This window comes from Mustela erminea, chromosome 6, assembly GCF_009829155.1.
Source record: "Mustela erminea isolate mMusErm1 chromosome 6, mMusErm1.Pri, whole genome shotgun sequence".
In the NCBI taxonomy this organism is placed as follows: Eukaryota; Metazoa; Chordata; class Mammalia; order Carnivora; family Mustelidae; genus Mustela; species Mustela erminea.
In genome coordinates, this window is record NC_045619.1 from 14,076,167 (window position 1) to 14,093,863 (window position 17,697).

General features: G+C 45.3%; 1 protein-coding gene and 1 long non-coding RNA gene across 3 annotated transcripts in view; one reads left to right on the plus strand and one right to left on the minus strand.

The window, feature by feature from the left end:
* Nucleotides 1–17,697, plus strand: part of SYN3 (synapsin III) — a 449,385-nt gene that overhangs the window by 231,674 nt on the left and 200,014 nt on the right. The gene's annotated exons all lie outside the window — the stretch shown is intronic.
* Nucleotides 6,114–10,706, minus strand: LOC116592869. Its single transcript, XR_004286640.1, has 3 exons — nucleotides 10,512–10,706; nucleotides 8,238–9,230; nucleotides 6,114–6,711 (listed from the first exon to the last, which is right to left on the minus strand). It is a non-coding gene; the product is annotated as an uncharacterized LOC116592869 (long non-coding RNA).

Genomic DNA, 17,697 nt, shown 5'->3' on the forward strand with positions numbered 1-17,697 from the left:
ATCACATGGCCCTTTTCAAAGTAGGCTGACCCTGTTCTAGAAGGATAAGGAAGCCACTCCCAGACTGGTTAGCTCCCACCCTCTGATGTGCCTTCTGGAGGCCCCGTGTCTCATTCTTCATCGGCATCTGGCCCACTCCAGGGTTCTCCATTTTGTTATACACTTCGTAGGACAGCCTATGTCTTCTTTACCCCTCCCCCTGCCTCTTGCAAAAAGATAATAATAAAACAACACCAACATTTGCAACATTTTTTGACCCTCTGATCCTACTTTTATGCCCTGCATTGTCTTCAGGGATAGAAAGAATGAGAGAGGTTCTCAGTGGACAAATTCTGTTTTTTAGTGTAGGACCCTTTCTTTACCTTATTTTGCAGGCTCAATGGCCTTTCCAGATGCCCTAGGAGAATTTTGCCCCATCCTCTCTGGGCTGAAACTGCTGTCCAGGCATCCTATTCCATCCTTCCTAGCAAACAGCCACTCTTTCCAAGACACACTGCCCCAAGCAGCAGCTTGCTAAAAATTGTACTCTGTCTCCCCTTTCAAAGTTTGATCGTGGAAACAGAGATATGTTCATTTCCAGGTGTCCTCCTTGGTTGGTAAGACAAGCACAAACATAGTGATCAATGACTATTTGCCTTGGGAAATGAATAAACCCCACACAAGCCCATGGGTTCTGCTCCATGTGGACTCTGCATCCTTTTGCACACTCCATAGGCTTGAAAATGAACAAAGGATATCGTTCATCTTTTCGTGGAGTATTTGAAATGGCTAATCAAGTACACCAAGTAGGGGCATCAGAGTTCTGGGGATCAGTATGTCATGTGACCCTCCCCTGTGAGGAGGGTTAGACAGATGTTATCTTCAGTTCACAGAAGGGAAACTGAAGTTCAGAAAGGTCAGGTAACTGGTGTAACATCTGTGGGTGGCAGACTTGGTTCTGGAGCCCATTTCACACTTAGTATTGTTGTTTCTGCTGTCCAGGGAAGAGTCACTGTATAACAGGCATTATGAAGGATGTGCCAGGGGTTTGCCTGACTCGGGAGTTAAAAGGCTGCTTCTGGTGTCTTCTCCATCTTTGTGTGGGTGAACTTTTTCTTCCTGGTACTCAGTTTTCGGAATTTTAACATCTATGTGGGGAACAGCCTCAGGAGGCCAGAACTAGTTGCACAAAATAACAATAACATTAATAATAATAATAGCCTTCATTTAATTGAGCACTCACTATGTGCCAGGCACTATTCTATATACCTTACATGGATTAACTCATTTAATCCTCACTGCATTCTTATGGGTGCACTTCTTATAGCCACCTTGTAGAGGAGAAAACAGAGATACAGAACACTTAAGAACCTTGATCTGGGCCACACACGTATTAATTGGGGAATATGGAGTGTTAAGAATAAGCTGGTTGTTATATTATATAGGTGGGTGAGGGAAGGTCTCTCTGATGAGGCTGACACATGAATAAAGGCAGAAAGAGAGAGCCATGTGAGTATCTAGAAGAGTTTTTAGACTAAGGGAATATCAGGTGGAAAGGCCCTGAGATGATGTCCTTGGTGTGTTCAAGTAGCAACAAGTGAGCAAAGGGAGTAAGAGGGAGGGGCAGGAGGTAGGATCAGAGATAGGATAGGGGTGGGGAAGGGCAGATGGTGTAGAACCTCATAGCTCATCGTAAAGAATTTCTCTTTTGATCAGAGTGAGCTGGGAAGTCATTGCAGGGCTTTACAGGGCTTTAAACAGAAGAATGGCATTCACATTAACATTTGAAAGCTCCAGGGTGCTTCTAAATTACTTTAAAATAAATAGCCTACAAACAAAATATTTTTCTTTCAATTGCCTTAGTTCACAACTTTGATGGTCACAAGGCAGCCTTCTCCTTGTTGAGCAGGTGTTCTCTTCTTCTGGCCTGTCTGACTCCACATGGGCCCTAGGCCCCCATCCCTTCCCCCACACTCCCTCTTGCCAAACAAACAAGATTGGTCATGGTGTTCATCTCTTGTAAGCAAATGCCAGCTTATTGAATAGGAATGCTAGCAAGTAACCTATTGGGAAAGATGGAGAGCCACATTACTGTGAGGGCATCTGGGGTTGTTTCTCACCAGTGTGAGTCTTTTCTGATACTGTAAGGATGGGTCCAGATAGAGTATGAGTCAGCCATGGCAGGCCCAACCTCAGAAGGCAGGCCTGGAGCATCTGGTGTTCACGAGTGTTAGAGGGCTGGGGGCTAGCTCTGAATGTGAGTCTTAGGTAGAAGGGCATCTTTATATTTCAGGGCACTCTGGAACGTCAATCCCTGGACAAGGCCGTCATCGCATAAGAACATCAACCTTCTCCACCTGGTGGCACAGGATGATAGGGCAGGAGTGGGTTGGTTTGGCCTTGCTTTTTTATGTGAGGTGAGCTAGGTTTATGTTTTCCCTTTCCATTTTCCCTCACTGGATGAAAAGGACATAATCCAAATCCCTTTTGTTGGAGAATGCCAGTTTGAGGGGAAGTGGGAAGCCAGAAATGAGAATATTCTGAAAAGATTATGAAATACAGATTTTCATTCTTTCAAGCCTATTTGTAAATACTTATTTGAATGCTGTGTATTTGCACAGGAATTTGAGCAAAAAATGTAAAGAGTCCAATTGATATTCTTTCCAATTCCATCCAATTCCAGTATCTAATTGGTATTCAGCCCTATTAATGTGTATTTAACCTCTGGGAAAGGAAAGGGAGAAAGGCGGGGTGAGGGAAGAAGGAAGAAAGCATCACTGCTTGCGATGAGAAAAATGGGGGGGGCAAGGGCAGAAACAGAGAGAGAAGATGGAGGTGATCGCAGTAATGCAGGAGAAAAATGGTAGTGACACTTGGTCCAGGGAGGTTGTAACAGACATGGTAGAATGTAGTCAATTCTGATTTTATTTTAAACATGTGGCTTACAGAATTTGCATATGGATTAGATGTGGGATATAAGAGAAAAATAAAAGCTAAAGGTGACACCAAGGCTTTGGGGCTGATAGAATAAAAGGAGCTGCCATTCACTGAGATGAGGAAGTCTGCATGGCAACGGGCAGAGGGGCTGGCTGCTGACATATTTCATTAGCAGTGCCTATTAGGCATCAAGTGGAGATGTTGAAGGAGAAATTGAATCTAGAGTAGAGGAAGAAGATTATCTGGGGATATAAATTTGGGAATCATCAGTACGGAGATGATATTTGAAGTCATAAGACTGACTGAGATCACTATGGGAGACAGTGTCAATAGAAAAAAGTATAGACAACAGTGCTTCAAAATTTAGAGGTCGGGGGCTCCTGGCGGCTCAGTCGGTTGAATGTTGTCTCGGTTTCAGCTCAGGTTATGATCTCACGGGTCATGAGATCTAGCCTTACATCAGACTCCTCTCAGTGGGGAGTCGGCTTAAAGATACTCTCTTTCTGCCCCTCCTCCAATACATGCACACACGTGCACACATGCACACTCAAATAAATAAATTAAGGTACACCTGTGTGACTCAGTTAAACATCTGCCTTTGGCTCAGGTCATAATTCCAGAGTCCTGGGATGGAGCCCTGCCTTGGGCTCCCTGCCCAGTGGGGAGTCCACTTCTCCTCTGTCCCCACCCCCCCGCTTGTGCTCTCTCTCTCTCAAAATAAATAAATTTTTTTTTAAAAAATAAAGTAAATCTTTTTTAAAAGTTAGAGGTTAAGAAAATGAGAAGGAATCAGCAAAGATGACTGAGATCAAGCACTGGGTAAGAATCAAGGCAGGGTCTCAGAAGCCTAGTGAGGAAAGTGTTTCAGAGAGGTGGAGTGATCAGCTATGTCAAATCCAAGTGCTTGGTAAAGTAAAATGAGAATTGAAATTTGGTCATTATATTCAGCATTAATGGAAAAGAGGAAGCAGAAGTATAGACTTTTTGCTGTGAGGGTGAATAGAAAAATTATATGGTAATTGGAGGAGAATATAGGGTCAAGAGAAGAGCTTTACTTTTAGGGAGATATTACAATAGCATGTTTGAATGACAATGGGAATGTTCCAACCATAAAAGAAAAGTTGATATGAGAGAGAGAGGATAAACTTGTAGAGCAATGTCCTAAAATTATTGAAAGAGTGATATCTGGAGCACAAGTGAAGGGTCCCCATCGGTAGGAGCAGAATTCATCCAGAGGAACGTGAGGGAAGACACAGTGTATTGTGACAGATGATGGAAGAGTAGATGTAGTGAGAGCTTTGGCAGCTTTCTTCTTGTTGCTTCTCAAGTGAAGCAAGGTCTTCATCACTGAGAATCTAGAGGGGGAGGGTATACTGAAAATGTGAGAAGAAAGAATATAATGTTAAATAGTTGCCTAACAGAACAGGAGAGTGAGTGTGCTGGGGAGTGCACTAGGATGATAGAGCAGTCCTGAGTCCTCAAGCTAACGGTAATGTCCCTTCCCAGACATATTTAGATGTGGTATATTTTGATTACTTTTGCAGCTGAGGGCAAAATAAGATGAAACAGAATGATATGTGTAGTAGGAAAGAAAGATTAGTTTTGAACACATGGTTGAGTGCCTTTGGATTGGATGGCCAGGAGGCAGTAGATTATATGTATGATCTGGAACTCAGGAGGTCTGGGGTAAAGGCAGAGTCATCAGAAAAGAGAGAGTCGTTGCAACAGAGAAAGTAAGTGTGATGTCCAAGAAAGGAAGTATAAAGAGAAGAGCATAAACTTTGGAAACACTTCCATTTTAGAGGATGGATAGAAGAAAGGATTCATCAAAAAAGATAGAGAAGGGAACTTAAAAATTAAATGAAGCATTTTTTCCTGAAGCCTAGAAATGAGACGGTTCAATGAAAAGGAGGGAAAATCATTCAGAGAGGCTAGGGTGGCAGAGGGATGTGGGGGGAGGAGAAAGGCTCCCAGCTTCGCTCAGAAGAAAGTTGGTAGTAGACTATATCAGAGCACTTAGTAGAAATGCAAAGAAAAGGAATCATGAGCAAAATACAAGGGGAATGAAAGAAAAGACCCAAGAGAGCTATGTACAAATAATAGGAGCTTTGGGAAGAGCAAAAGGAGTTACTGGAAGAGAAGAGATACTTTAAAGGTAAAATAGAAGAAAATGTTCCTGAACTAAAGAAAGACTTGAGTCATCTGATCAAAGGGGTTCTCTGAGTCCTAGAAATATTAACGATAAAATAAATACAAAGATAAAATCAGATGATAATTCTGAGCTCCAGAGTAAAAAGAAAAACCTGAAAAGTTTCAGAGGAAGCTACTTACAAAAGGAAAAGGAGACTGGCAACATTTATCTGCAAAGCTAGAATCTCAAGGGACAGTAGAACAATTTTCTCAGACTGAGAGAAATGTATGTTATATAGGATTCCCTTACCCAGCCACAATGCCATTCGTATTAGAGGGACTTTAATATGCAAATTATGGTATACTCAAAGTATACCATCCATATACTCTTTCAGAGGGAATGACTCTTTCAGAGGGAATGTACTCCAGTGAAGTGAAAAAATTCAATCAGAACAAAGATCTCAAAATGAGGGAAGACAAAGCATACAAGTGTGTGTGTATGTGTATGTTTTAAAAGTCACCAGCAATTCAAGGGAATGATCCTTGGAAAGTAGTGGGAGCAGAAACTGGGTTGCAGGGCATTGTAAAAGCAATAGGGAGACTACTTGTTGAAGAAGTGTGGAGATAAAATGATAAGAGACGATTACTTAAGGGATCAAAAGAATACTTGACTTTATTTATGAAAGCAAAGCTCAGGCATGTTTGTAGGTAGAGGAAAAGGAGTTTGAGCAGGCAGAGGGAGAAGGTGTACTAACACATGAGTCCTGAGACATGGAAGGGACTAAGTCATTGCTGATAATTTGAGAATAGGATCCCTTCATATTATAAATCCAAGCCTTTCAGTAGCTTGGCTTTAGGAAGGAGGGAGAAATACTGGAATGGTCAGAAGAAGGAGAGAGGGAAGAAAGGGTGGGGGAGGGGAGAGAAGTTCAGGAAACCATTTTCTACAAATACCCAAGGATCTCTCAGAATTACATGCATAGGGGAACCTGGCTGGCTCAGTCAGAAGAGCATGCAACTCTTGATCTTGAGGTTGTGAGTTCAAGCCCGGTGTTTGGTGCAGAGGTTACTTAAAAATAAAAAATCTTTAAAAAGAATTGCATTCATAAAGCTTATATCTTAGTATAAGTGTATTTAATTCTGTAATCTAGGAGCATAACCCAGTTGATGCATCATTCAGCTGGTATCTATTATTACTCATAGACACATAGCTAGAGTGACCTCTGAATGAAGGGTACAAAGGACTGATCATTGTTTGAGGAAGGATTAATTAAAGCATATCTGAAAGACATGGACTGGGCACTTGGGGAAAAAGATCAAGACATTTGATTCTCAGTGGCAGGACAAAAGTGTGGAGAGCCCCAGGGAGGCTGAGAAGGGAACCCAGGACAAAACCAGATAACTTTATAAAACAGCATTGCATAAGGATGAGGCTGGCTATATGACATACTCTGCATGACCTTATGAGCAGCAAAGATTAAAATCTTGGCTCTCATTCACTGTGGGAGCTTGAGAGTGATTCCACTTCTTGGAGCATCAGCTTCCTTATCCATAAAAGAAGAGGATAATAAGGACTTTGCAGAGTTTTTGGAATATCACATCCATTCAGCAGGTTATTGCTGAGGGTCCACTATGTGCCAGGAGTTGTTCCCAAGGCTGGAATTCCTTGGTAAAAAGAAAAAAAAAATCCATATTTCACCTTCCTGGAGTTTCCATTCTAGGTAACTGTGAGAAGGAGAGCAGTCATAGAGCCTTTGGCATGAAAAGAGCAAAAGGTGCTCAAAAGATATCACTTCCATCCTATCCCTTTCCAAAGTGGTTTTCACAAAGGTTCTATCGCCCACCCACAGCCCTAGCCTCCAACCTCCCCAGGGTGGGCAGAACTGCATAGCTCTAGATACCCAGTTGCTATTCCACAAAGATGAACCTTAGCTGATTTTTAGCAAAAATCCTTGAATACCAAGCTCTCCCACTCGGACAAGGAGTTGGAGGAAGAAACCTAGTGCTTGCATCCATCCCTTTATCCCCTTCACCCCCTACTTCCCCTCCATCGGTTTCCAGGACCTGAATTTCAAGCCCAGCTTGTAAAGGATGGCTCTCTACAGGTTCCATCTCAGGTTTGGCCTCTCGCCTCTCCCTGACATTCTTCTCCATGGCCTGTGTTTGATGCATGAGCTCTAGACACTTGAAAACACAGACTTTCACACTCAGTAATGTGTGGTCTTTAAAAAAACAAAACAAAACAAAACAAAAACACAACACAGCCAATCATTGTATGTGTGCAAAGGGGTGCACAGCCCCCAGCTTCCCCCCAGCTCCCCTTCCTCAAGTCCTTTTCCACTCTGCTTCCCCTGCTCAGCATGCCTGCTCTCTGTCTCCCATGTGCCCAGCTCTCCCAGGGGGCCTTCCAGCGTGTGACATCCCCCCCTTGCCTTGTGTCCCTTTTGCACTGTCACCCTCTCACTTTAGTGGGCCTGTCATTTTCTCATTGTGGTCACTACCCCAGACCCGAACTTGTCTTCTTCTTTCCTGTTTCCAATTAAACCTTTTCCTATCAGGAATCCTAGACCACACTGTCCCGCAGTCTCCAGCGATAATGAAAGCGTGCTCGTAGAGGAGGGATTCCCACTGACCAGCCTGGTGAGCTCAGCCAGAGATATTATGGGGGTGGGTTAAAAGCTGTGGAGACCCCGGGGCAGAGAGAGTGAGCGAGTCATTTGTGGTGGGTGTGGGCGGGGTGCATTTTCCTTCCTTGTCTCGTGCTTTCTTTTCACAGCTGTGGTTCCCTGGAGCCCTAACATTCCAGTTCCCAGAGCTAATTTTAGGTTCTTGGGACTGGCTTGTTCTACGTGACCCTGGCCCCCGCCTTTCCCCTTTACCCGACATATTCATTCCCGCCCGCTGGCTCACACAAGCCGCACTCTCTTGCTGGATCTCAAATCAGTGAGTAGCAATTGTAATCCAGGTCCCCCACCAGCTCGAAGACCCTCAGGAAGCAGGAAACTGAAGAGAGGGGGCGTGGAGTGGGAGTTCTGGAAGAACAAAAGAGGGTGGGGGTGGGGAGCAACTTCCTGCCTCCCAAATAAGGAGATGATGTTTATCGCCCTGGTCCTGAGCACAGGACCTTCGTAAAGCCTTTAAGAGAGAGGACCAAGGAACAGGAACACAGACTTGGACAGACAGATGGACACCTGCCATTGCTCTACCATGACCGATCTCCATTCAGTGTTTACGCAGCAGGTGAACCTGGGCCTTCCGGGGTGGCCACCTTCAGTCTCACTGGACTCTCCAATCGTGATGTAAACATTTCATTGAGTTTTTAAGTGAAAGAAACAGAAGAAACAGATGTTATCTTTGTCATGCCTCTAATTCCACAGTGGGGTAAACCAGGGCCCAGAGATAAGACATGACTTCCTCAAGGTCAGGAGTGAGTACAAGGTCATGTGAAGCCAGAACTGGGACCAGGGCTTGAACCAGGTCCTCCTGCACTCCAGCTCAAAGTTCTTTCAGGCACCAAGCTGCCTTCAGCTGTGGTTCTGTTCATTTCCTATCATTTGAGAGCAGGTTGCCCATTCCTCTGTCTCCAGCAACGGTGGGGCGATGAGGTACTTCTCTCCCAGACTTGCTTTCTCAGCACTGCCTTGGCCTGGCTCTTAACTGAGGGTGTAATGGAAGCTCTGGGAAGTAGTGCTAACCCCCTGGGAAATGAGCATCATCTGCTGTGGGTCCCACCTGGGGAGCTGTGAGTGCTTAAGGACAGATTCCATTTCCGAACTTGATCTTTGTCTCTGTCAATGCACCAGGAAAGCTGATCAAGAACCGGCTCTTATACACCAAATTTTAGAGGCATCAATAATCAGACCCTCAGCAGTGACTGTCTCCTTCCTTCAGATTCTGCTCCTACTGCTTGAACCTCCTTTCCTATGCCTTGTTCTTTTTCCCACTTTCAGGTGCATTTGCTTCCTTCCCCTCTGTTTCAGACCCTGGGCTTTCCTCACCTGGGCAAGTAACAGGTTCCACCTGGGACAGAATCTTCCAGTAGCCTCTTGGGGACCTCTCAGTCTCCCAGCCACTGGTGACTCCAGCTATCCTCTTGAGGAACTAGATCCCTGAGGCAGTAGCACATGACTAACAGTATGCAGACAGACTGGGTTTGCAACCCGGCCATGCCTCGGTTTCCACATCTGTAAAAGGGGAATAAGCAGTGTAGGGTTCTTGATGAAGATTCAGTGAGTTCTGTGATATATTCAAATGTAAAGATTCATCAAGCAGTACTCTTAAGATTAGAGCTCTCTGTTAACTTCCTATGTATAAGTTATACATAAATAAAGATTAAATGAGTTTATACACTTAGTTTATACATTTGACTCAGTGTGACAAATAGTAAACACTCAATAATGATAGTTGTTGGGCGCCTGGGTGGCTCAGTGGTTGAGCCGCTGCCTTCGGCTCAGGTCATGATCTCAGGGTCCTGGGATCGAGTCCCGCATCGGGCTCTCTGCTCAGCAGGGAGCCTGCTTCCTCCTCTCTCTCTCTCTCTCTGCCTGCCTCTCTGCCTACTTGTGATTTCTCTGTCAAATAAATAAATAAAATCTTTAAAAAAAAAAAAAATAATGATAGTTGTTATAGTAGCTGCTATTACTTAGCCCCAGGCCCTCTGAGGACTAATATTCATTCCCCTAATATTTAGAATAATGACATCTCTTATTTGTGCCATGCTTTCACATTTACTAAGCACTTCCTCATGCATCCTCTCACTTTCGTTTATCACAGCAGCCCTTCGAGATGGCTTACTATTTTTGTCCATTTTAAAGATAGGAAAGCTGAGGCTCAGAGACATAGACACTTGCTCTAGATCATGCAGCCCATAGTGGAAAACTAGGACGTACCCCCAAGTCTGCGTGACTCTTGGGCAAGGACTTCCACCCCACCTCGCTCTGCCCATCAGCAGCTCTATTCTCAGATCTGTCCTGACTTCCTGCTTACAAATACCAGGTTCCTCTGACCCTGGACATCTCTGTGTCCTTCGGGAAGCAACCTACACAAGGTCCCATGGCTTAATAAACCAAAGCTGAAATAGGACCCACGTCTCCTGAATTTCCAGTCTGGCACTATTTCCGCCACAACCTTTTAATCTTGTTGGCCTGATTCCAATTTAGATGCATTAAAGACTTTTTTGTTTTTCCCACTGAATTAAAGGAACCAAAACATTGCATCAAGAATTGGGATATATTATAGCATGGGTGAAGAACATATGGACATGCGGCAAGAAGGTTCCAATTCATATTCCACTGCTATAACCATAGTACCTGTCATGCAAGTCACTTGTCTTGCACAATGGAGTTCAGACCCCGACCCGTGCCTTCTTCAGGAAGATGGCACCCTCTGGAATCTGCGAGGTTGGGGGAACAAATGCTAAGACCCGCATCCAAGTCCTCACTGTGGAGAGTCCTCCCTCCAGTTACCTGAATCCTTCAGGAGCCCCAAGACTCTGCTTTCAGGTCTTCCTCTTCTTCTACCCCCAACTGGACAATCTCCTGATGCAGTTATTTTAAGGAAAGTTCCACAAGGTTCCAAACCTCACAGGATCACTGATGTTTGAGGGTTTGGTTCTTCCTGCCTCTCATTGGAGACTGGTTTTGAGGTTGTTTCGCTGAATCACTGGACAAAAAGTAAATAAATAATGAAGGAAGGAAATCTTGCTCAAAAGGAATTCTGTTGCTTCTCAAAAAAACAAAAAAAATTTAAAAAAAAAAAAGCATCTGTTATCATCAAAGGAATCTGGCCTCTCTGGGACTATACTTCATCCTAGGGATTCAGAGGCATCCCCACCAGAGAAGATCTTGCCCAGTCCCTCTCAGCCTGTTCAAAACTGGGATGCCAACCCTCAAGGGCAAGCTGGCTATGTCCCAGGGCCTCTGGGTGGCCCGACCTTGCTAGTGTGCCTCCTCCCCAACAAGGTAGGAGAAGAACCGGGAATGACCTGCCTCTGGGACCTGATAACCTGTGAATGTGCTATTCTTCCTTTGGGGGTCACCACCTTTTCTGGTGACTTGTGCACAAGGCTTCCACCGTCCACCCCTTATCTCTCGCTCATGTCCTATTACTTTTCTAGGCTCCTCCCACTCCCATAAAGATAAAAGGAGAGCTCTTAGTCCAACCCTATCATCTTGCTGACTTGGAGACTGGGGCCAGAAAAGCAGCAGCATCTAACCCTCGGACCCATAGCACCTTTGTGCAAAATCAAAGAAGAAATAGAAGACAGAGAGTCAGTGGATCCCAACACCAGAAGCTGCCAGAACTGCCGTACTCTGGATGGGAGAGCTGCCTGGGCCTCCCTGAGCTCTGGGAGCTCCCCTGCTAGAAAGAAGGGGCAGGGAAATGAGAGATTGAGGGAAACTTTCAAGAAGAATCCCCGCAGCCGCCTGACCAGTTTTGAAGTCTCCTAGTCCACTATGGGTAGAATCTTCTTAAAGCACCTTACTGAGCATCTCTTATCCTGCTTGAAATCCTTCCATTGCCTCAGTCCCAGTCCATCCCCAGTATTACTGGTGTTCAACACCTTCCAACCTGTTCTCCATCTTCTTTCCCAGCCTGTATACACTTAACCCTGCTTTTCTGAACCAGTGGTGGAAGCAAAGGACCTCCACTCCGTCTGTGTTCGGTGAATCCTAGGAGCTGGGTAGTGGGGCGTGGGCTGTGGTGCTCTGCAGGTGACTCTGACAAGCTGCCCCATTGTGGCAGAAGGAAGGCCAGCCCTAGGAGACACTGCCCCAAGCTCACTCTGAGACCTAAAGCAAATCACTGGCAGTCTCTGAGTCCTGTTCCCTCATGTATGGGATATTGCTTCCCATCTCCTCCCATCTTGAGGAGATTTAACAGCTTGGATTAGGGAAAAATAAAGCTCCTGGTATGTAGGATGTGCTCAATCAATATTTGCTTCTGTCCTTCACCTGAATGACAGGGTGGAGTGGCATGGAGGGAGTTCACTTTCCTGGAATGTTTGGAGGGCTCAGGGATGTGCTAGGCACTGGCCCATGGTGGGCAAGTGTGGGTGGGAACATGGCTCCTCATCTCCACCTCTGTCTAGACAAGGGCCTCAGAATTGCTGAGTCTCAAGGTTGAAAGGAACCACCTTCCTGAAAGGTCAAGTAGTCTAGTCAGAGGCTGTTTTGAAAACACGCTTCTGTTAGCTTTTCCATGATCCAGAATTCATCCCAGCTAGATCATAGCAGGATCTTGATTTTCATTGTCAACTCATTGTTGTTGAGCTCCTTCTACACATCTCCAGGCTTTCCCGTATCTGGTCACTTAATCATCTGTAATCACAGCCCTGTAGTATGACCATCATTTCACTGTGAGGGAATTGAGACTCCAGAAAGTTAAGTAATTTTCTCAAAGCCACACAGCTGATAATTTCGTTGCACAGATATTTGTTAAGCACCTAGTATGTGCCAGTAGACCTGGAAATACAGCGGAAAACAGTGTAACCTGGATCTTTCTAGATTCTGGATCTTTCCACCATTATCTTGCTTGTTGCCTTTTCCATCCAGATGCCACTAAATCCAGGGCTTGAATAACTTAGAGAGATATTAAGAGCTTGGTATATAATCTTTGAGTAAAACTTTAAAAATGTGATCACTAGTTCTCTATCGGGGCAGTACTGTCCCTCAGGTGCAGTTTGGAAACTGGTGGAAAGACTTTGGCTGTTGTCACAAGCAATGGGCACTTAGTGGAAGGGGCAGGGATGTGCATGGGACAATCCTGCAGCCCACAGGGCAGTTGACCATCCCACCAGACACCACACAGAGGAAACCCATTTATAATATGCAAACCTAGGACCTAACTCCACATTATTTTGCACACAGAGCATTCAAGCAGGGACCAATTTTAATATATATCCACTCCCCACCAAATGCAACCACCATGTAAATTCAGGGCAGGTTCCCCATTGTGTTTTTGGAACTTTAACAAGAGTTGTTTCAACAAATCTTATCACCAGTGCCAGCCCTACTCCAGGCCTTTGAGTTGCTAATAAAAAAATCCAAATCAGTCCACATTTGTAGATGTTAAGTTCATGACTTTTTATGCATAAATGCAGACATCGGACTGTTTCATTATATCTTCTAGTGTAGTCACGGGCATGTGCTTATAAGTGGAAACACTCTATTTTATTACAAATTATTTTTATCTAGTTTTTATTAGAAACTATTTCTATTTGATCTCTCTTTTATACTACATTTAGGGCACCCTATTAATTTTTTTAAATTGTGCTTATAGGTTAACCAGGAATTTCATTTCAACATGGTTTAAGGGCATCACACAAAATTTGTGAAAGAAAAGAGCCTGGGTGTAAGAAAGTGGGGGTGGGGCGCTGCAGTAAAGGAGGGGTCACATGGGGCGATGAGCTCTTCCTCATTCTTCCATCACTCCACTGAAGACAGTGGAAGCTATGCTTCCAGGACTTGGAATAGATTTGGGCATGATTACTTGGCCACGAAAGCTGTTTGTCATTAAATTAAATAATTGAATGGAAAGGGCAGAGATCGGTGTCAAAAGACATGTATTTGAATCTTGATTCTACTAGTTCCTGAAAGCTGGCAAAACCTCCCTTTGTTCCTACATGGTAGAGGGAGCATCTTGAACCAGAATGAGGTGATCCTTGTGGTGTAATATTCCATGGCTCCAGGATCAGTCGTTGAGGGCTCTCAAGATTTCTTATGCTTCTGGAACAGTAGGTCAGTGCAGTGGGTCTGGAGGCAGGGCAATAGGAAAGTGATAAGAGCATCTTTCTGGTTTAACCTGGCTATGCCACCTTTGGGAAATGCTGAAATGACATATGGCATTTTATTTCTCTTACTTTTAGTTTTAGCCTCAGTAAAATGGGAATTAGAATGGCTTTACCTGGGGCACCTGGATGGCTCAGTCGTTAAGCATCTGCCTTCAGCTCAGGTCATGATCCTAAGGTCTTGGGATCGAGCCCTGCATCGAGCCCTGAATTGGTCTCCCTGCTTAGTGGGTAGCCTGCTTCTCCTTTTCCCACTCCTCCTGCTTGTGTTCCCTCTCTCTCTGGGTCTCTCTCTGTCAAATAAATAAATAAAATCTTTTAAAAAAATAAAGAAGAAAGAATGGTCTTAACTTTTGGGGGTTGTGATGGCATTTTGGGGTGTAACAAATAAAGTATGCAAAGGGTGTTGGAACTCAGTAGTTCTCTGTAAATGTGACATGTCAGTTCCCTACCTCCAACCTCCATACCTTCCTCAAACTCCCAGATCATTTCCCAACCTCTGCCCCCTGCCCTGCTCTCCTGTCCCTTCTATCCCAGGACAGGGCTGGGGAAGGAAGGAAGTGGATTTGTACTGAGTCTCCACCTTGTCCTCTCATGGGAAGCAAAGGTTAGAAGTCCCCCCACACTAGGGAGTTTCCACTTCCCTCTCTGTCCAGCTGTAGGGGTCAGTGGGAAGAAAAATGACTAAGACAGGGAGAATTTCTGGAGTCCCTCTGGCCTTGGCCCAAGACCCCACCCACTGGGAAAAGCAGAGGAAAGTAATTTCTCAGCCTGAAGATTCTGGACAAAGTCTTGACTGATGGGAAATGGAGATTCTCACCTCCTTTTCAGCCAGTGCTCAGGGTGCAAAAGCATCAAGGAATAAAACTGTGGTATGCTCAGAGAATCTTTGAGAACTTGCTGGAATTCATAATGTAGATTCAAGTAAGGGAAGTGGGATCCATGTGGAAGCACTAAGAGAGGGCTAGAGTCTTCAGATGGCAGGAGGTCTGTGGCAGCAGAAGATGGCCCAATGGCTTTGGGAGTGTTCACTAGTCCAGGACTGGGAGGACAACTAAGGTGTAGGCAGGGGGATGAAATATAGGCACCTGCCATGAACAGCCCCTTTCCCACAGTGCTCCCCTTAGGGCATCCTTGGCAGTAAGACCTTCAGATGGGAGCTCCTCCTTTCCCAAGTCAGCTCTGGAAGACTTTTTCCCATGGAAGGATGAAAGATTCAAGCCTGCTCTTCCAGAAGCCACTTTATCTCAACGGGGATCAGTAATTTCTTCCAGGGGAGTGGTATGGTAAATATGCCATGCCCTGGGGAAGCATCTTAGGAGAAAGGGGAGGTTGAACCAAGAGGTCCTGGGTCTCTGACCCTATATCACATTGGACATTGGAGACTCAGAGCTGAAAGAACACACTGCTGCCCACAGGAACCCACCTTCCAATTTTAGTATATGTGCTGCTGAAGCGAGCACAGGAACCCACCTTCCAAAGGAGACCCAACAGTAAAAGAAGGGCATGAGGATGGAAAAGGCTTCCTAGAGGAGATGAGGCTGAGAAGATCCTACAGGAATAATAGCGGATCAGTTGGTTAGAGAAGAGGTGAGGAGGCCATTCCAAGCAGAGGGAGCAGATCCTGAAAAGGCCTGGAGGCACCACAGTCTGGGGGCTTCAAGTGATTGCAGGAAAGTATAGGGATGGAAAGAACTGTGTTGGAGCTAGACGTATCTGTGTTTGAGTCACTGCTCTGTAGCCCATCACCTCTCTGAATCTCAGTTTCTCATCTATAAAATGGGGGTGATCCCTCATCAGAGCGTAAAGCTCTATGAGGACAGATGCCCTGTCTCTCTCGTTTGCCCAAGACCTAGACCAATGCCTGGCCCAGGTGATCCCTCGGTCTGTGTTTGCTGAATGGATAAAGAACACAACACCTATGAAGTGTTCAACAAAAAGTAGATACTCAAGAATACATATGTCCTTGAAATTGGGGTCACAGAGCATAAGGTTATAGGTGAGAATGGTAAGGTGGTGAGGACCTTGGATGCCAATGATTCAGACTTTTTCAGTAAGCAGTAGCGGCAATGAAGTGTTTGGTGGCCCCAAGGTCACCAGGTATAACCCTGGGCTGGGGAGTCTGACTGTGCCTAAGCCCCTTCCTGAGGTGGAGCCAATTCTCTCCATGACCCTTCCCCCAGGAAGCTTTCCATGAGTCACTGTCACAGGGCGTCAGGGTCTTCCAGACGCTCCTCTAGAGACAGGCTGAGTCAGGAATTGGGAATTTCTGGATGTGATCAAATACCGACCCCTGGGGTTATTCCTGGGACTCAGAAGAAGCACGTGCCTGCCTGACTTGAATGTCACAGACCCACAGGACCCATTATCTTTAACCTTTGCTGTGAAGAGGGGAGGGCTCAGTGCTGCCCTCTGTAGCATGTCTTAGTCAGGGTCCCAGAAGCTCCTTCTGGCCTCAGCTGGAGGTTCTGGGACTAGGCTTACCACCATAAGGAAATCCATGTTGTTCAGGGCTAACACCTCACCCTTCTCATGGCTTAAATGGCCCTGGTTCTAGGGGAGGCCATGACTCCCCAGAGTTCTCACCTTCTCCTTTGATGACTCCTGGGCCTTTGACTCACCTCCCTTCATTTGTCTGCTCCCCACTCTACTCCTTTGTCAAGAAAGCCAGTATCGTGCACTCCCTACAGCAAAACATGGCCTCCACCACCCCCAGCATTTCAGCCATGCCCATGTCTGTCTCAGAGCCTGTCCTAGATGCAGAAGAGACTGACAAAGGAAGCAGGACTCTGGATGGAATATAATTTATTGGGCAGAGGTACAGATTGCTTGGTTGTCAGTAAGATAGGAATAACAGGGCCCTTTTGGGGTACCTGGGTGGCTCAGTTGTTAAGCATCTGCCTTTGACTCAGGTCATGATTTCAGAGTCCTAGGATCAAGCCCCACACTGGACTCCCTGCTCCACCGGAAGCCTGCTCTCTCTCTTCCACTTCCCCTGCTTGTGTTCCCTCTCTTGCTGTGTCTCTGTCAAAAAAATTAATAAAATCTCTTAAAAAAAAAAAAAGGAATAATAAGGCCCTTCTGAAGGTTGCTGTGAGGATTGAGAGGAGACCTGGAAAGGGATAGCAGAGGGGCATATGGCAAGCACTCAGCCAAAAGACAGGTAGTAATAATAGCAGTAGTAGTAATAGTAGAAATATAAGTAGCAGCAGCAGTAATGGTAGTAGTAATAGTAGTAGCAGTGATGGTGGTGGTAGTAGAAGTAATAGTAGTAATGATGGTGGTGGTGATAGTAGCAGCAGCAGTAGTGGTGGTAGCAGTCATAGTAGTAGTAATGGTGGTAGCAACAGCAGTATTAGTAGTGGTTTTTATCATTTTCTGAGGTAGAGTTAGAGGCAGTAAAGAAAGAAAATGGTAGCCACACAAAGAATCCTAAGGAACTGTGCTTAGGAAGTTCAGGCCTACACCCTTGTCCTGAGGAAACTAGGGGGAGACTGGATCCAAAGATACAGGAGACCAGTCAGAAGTGGCACCATGGAGGAGGGCTCATAAATGAGCAACATTCTGGAAGTGAAGAGGACCACTTCTTGGTGAGGAAAGGGGAAGGAATGTTCTAAACTGAGTCAGTGACTTAGACACAGCAGCCCCAGCGTGGCTGAGGGTCAGGCCTAGCACTTAAGTTAACAGCCAGTATAAATAAAGCTGCTATGTGTGCAGGTTTGGGGGTAGGCCTAAGTTTTCAACTCCTTTGGGTAAATACCATGGAACATGAATACTGGATCACATGGTGAGACTATGTTTACTTTTGTAAGAAACCACCAAAGTGTCTTCCAAAGTGGCCATACCTTTCTGCATTCCCACCA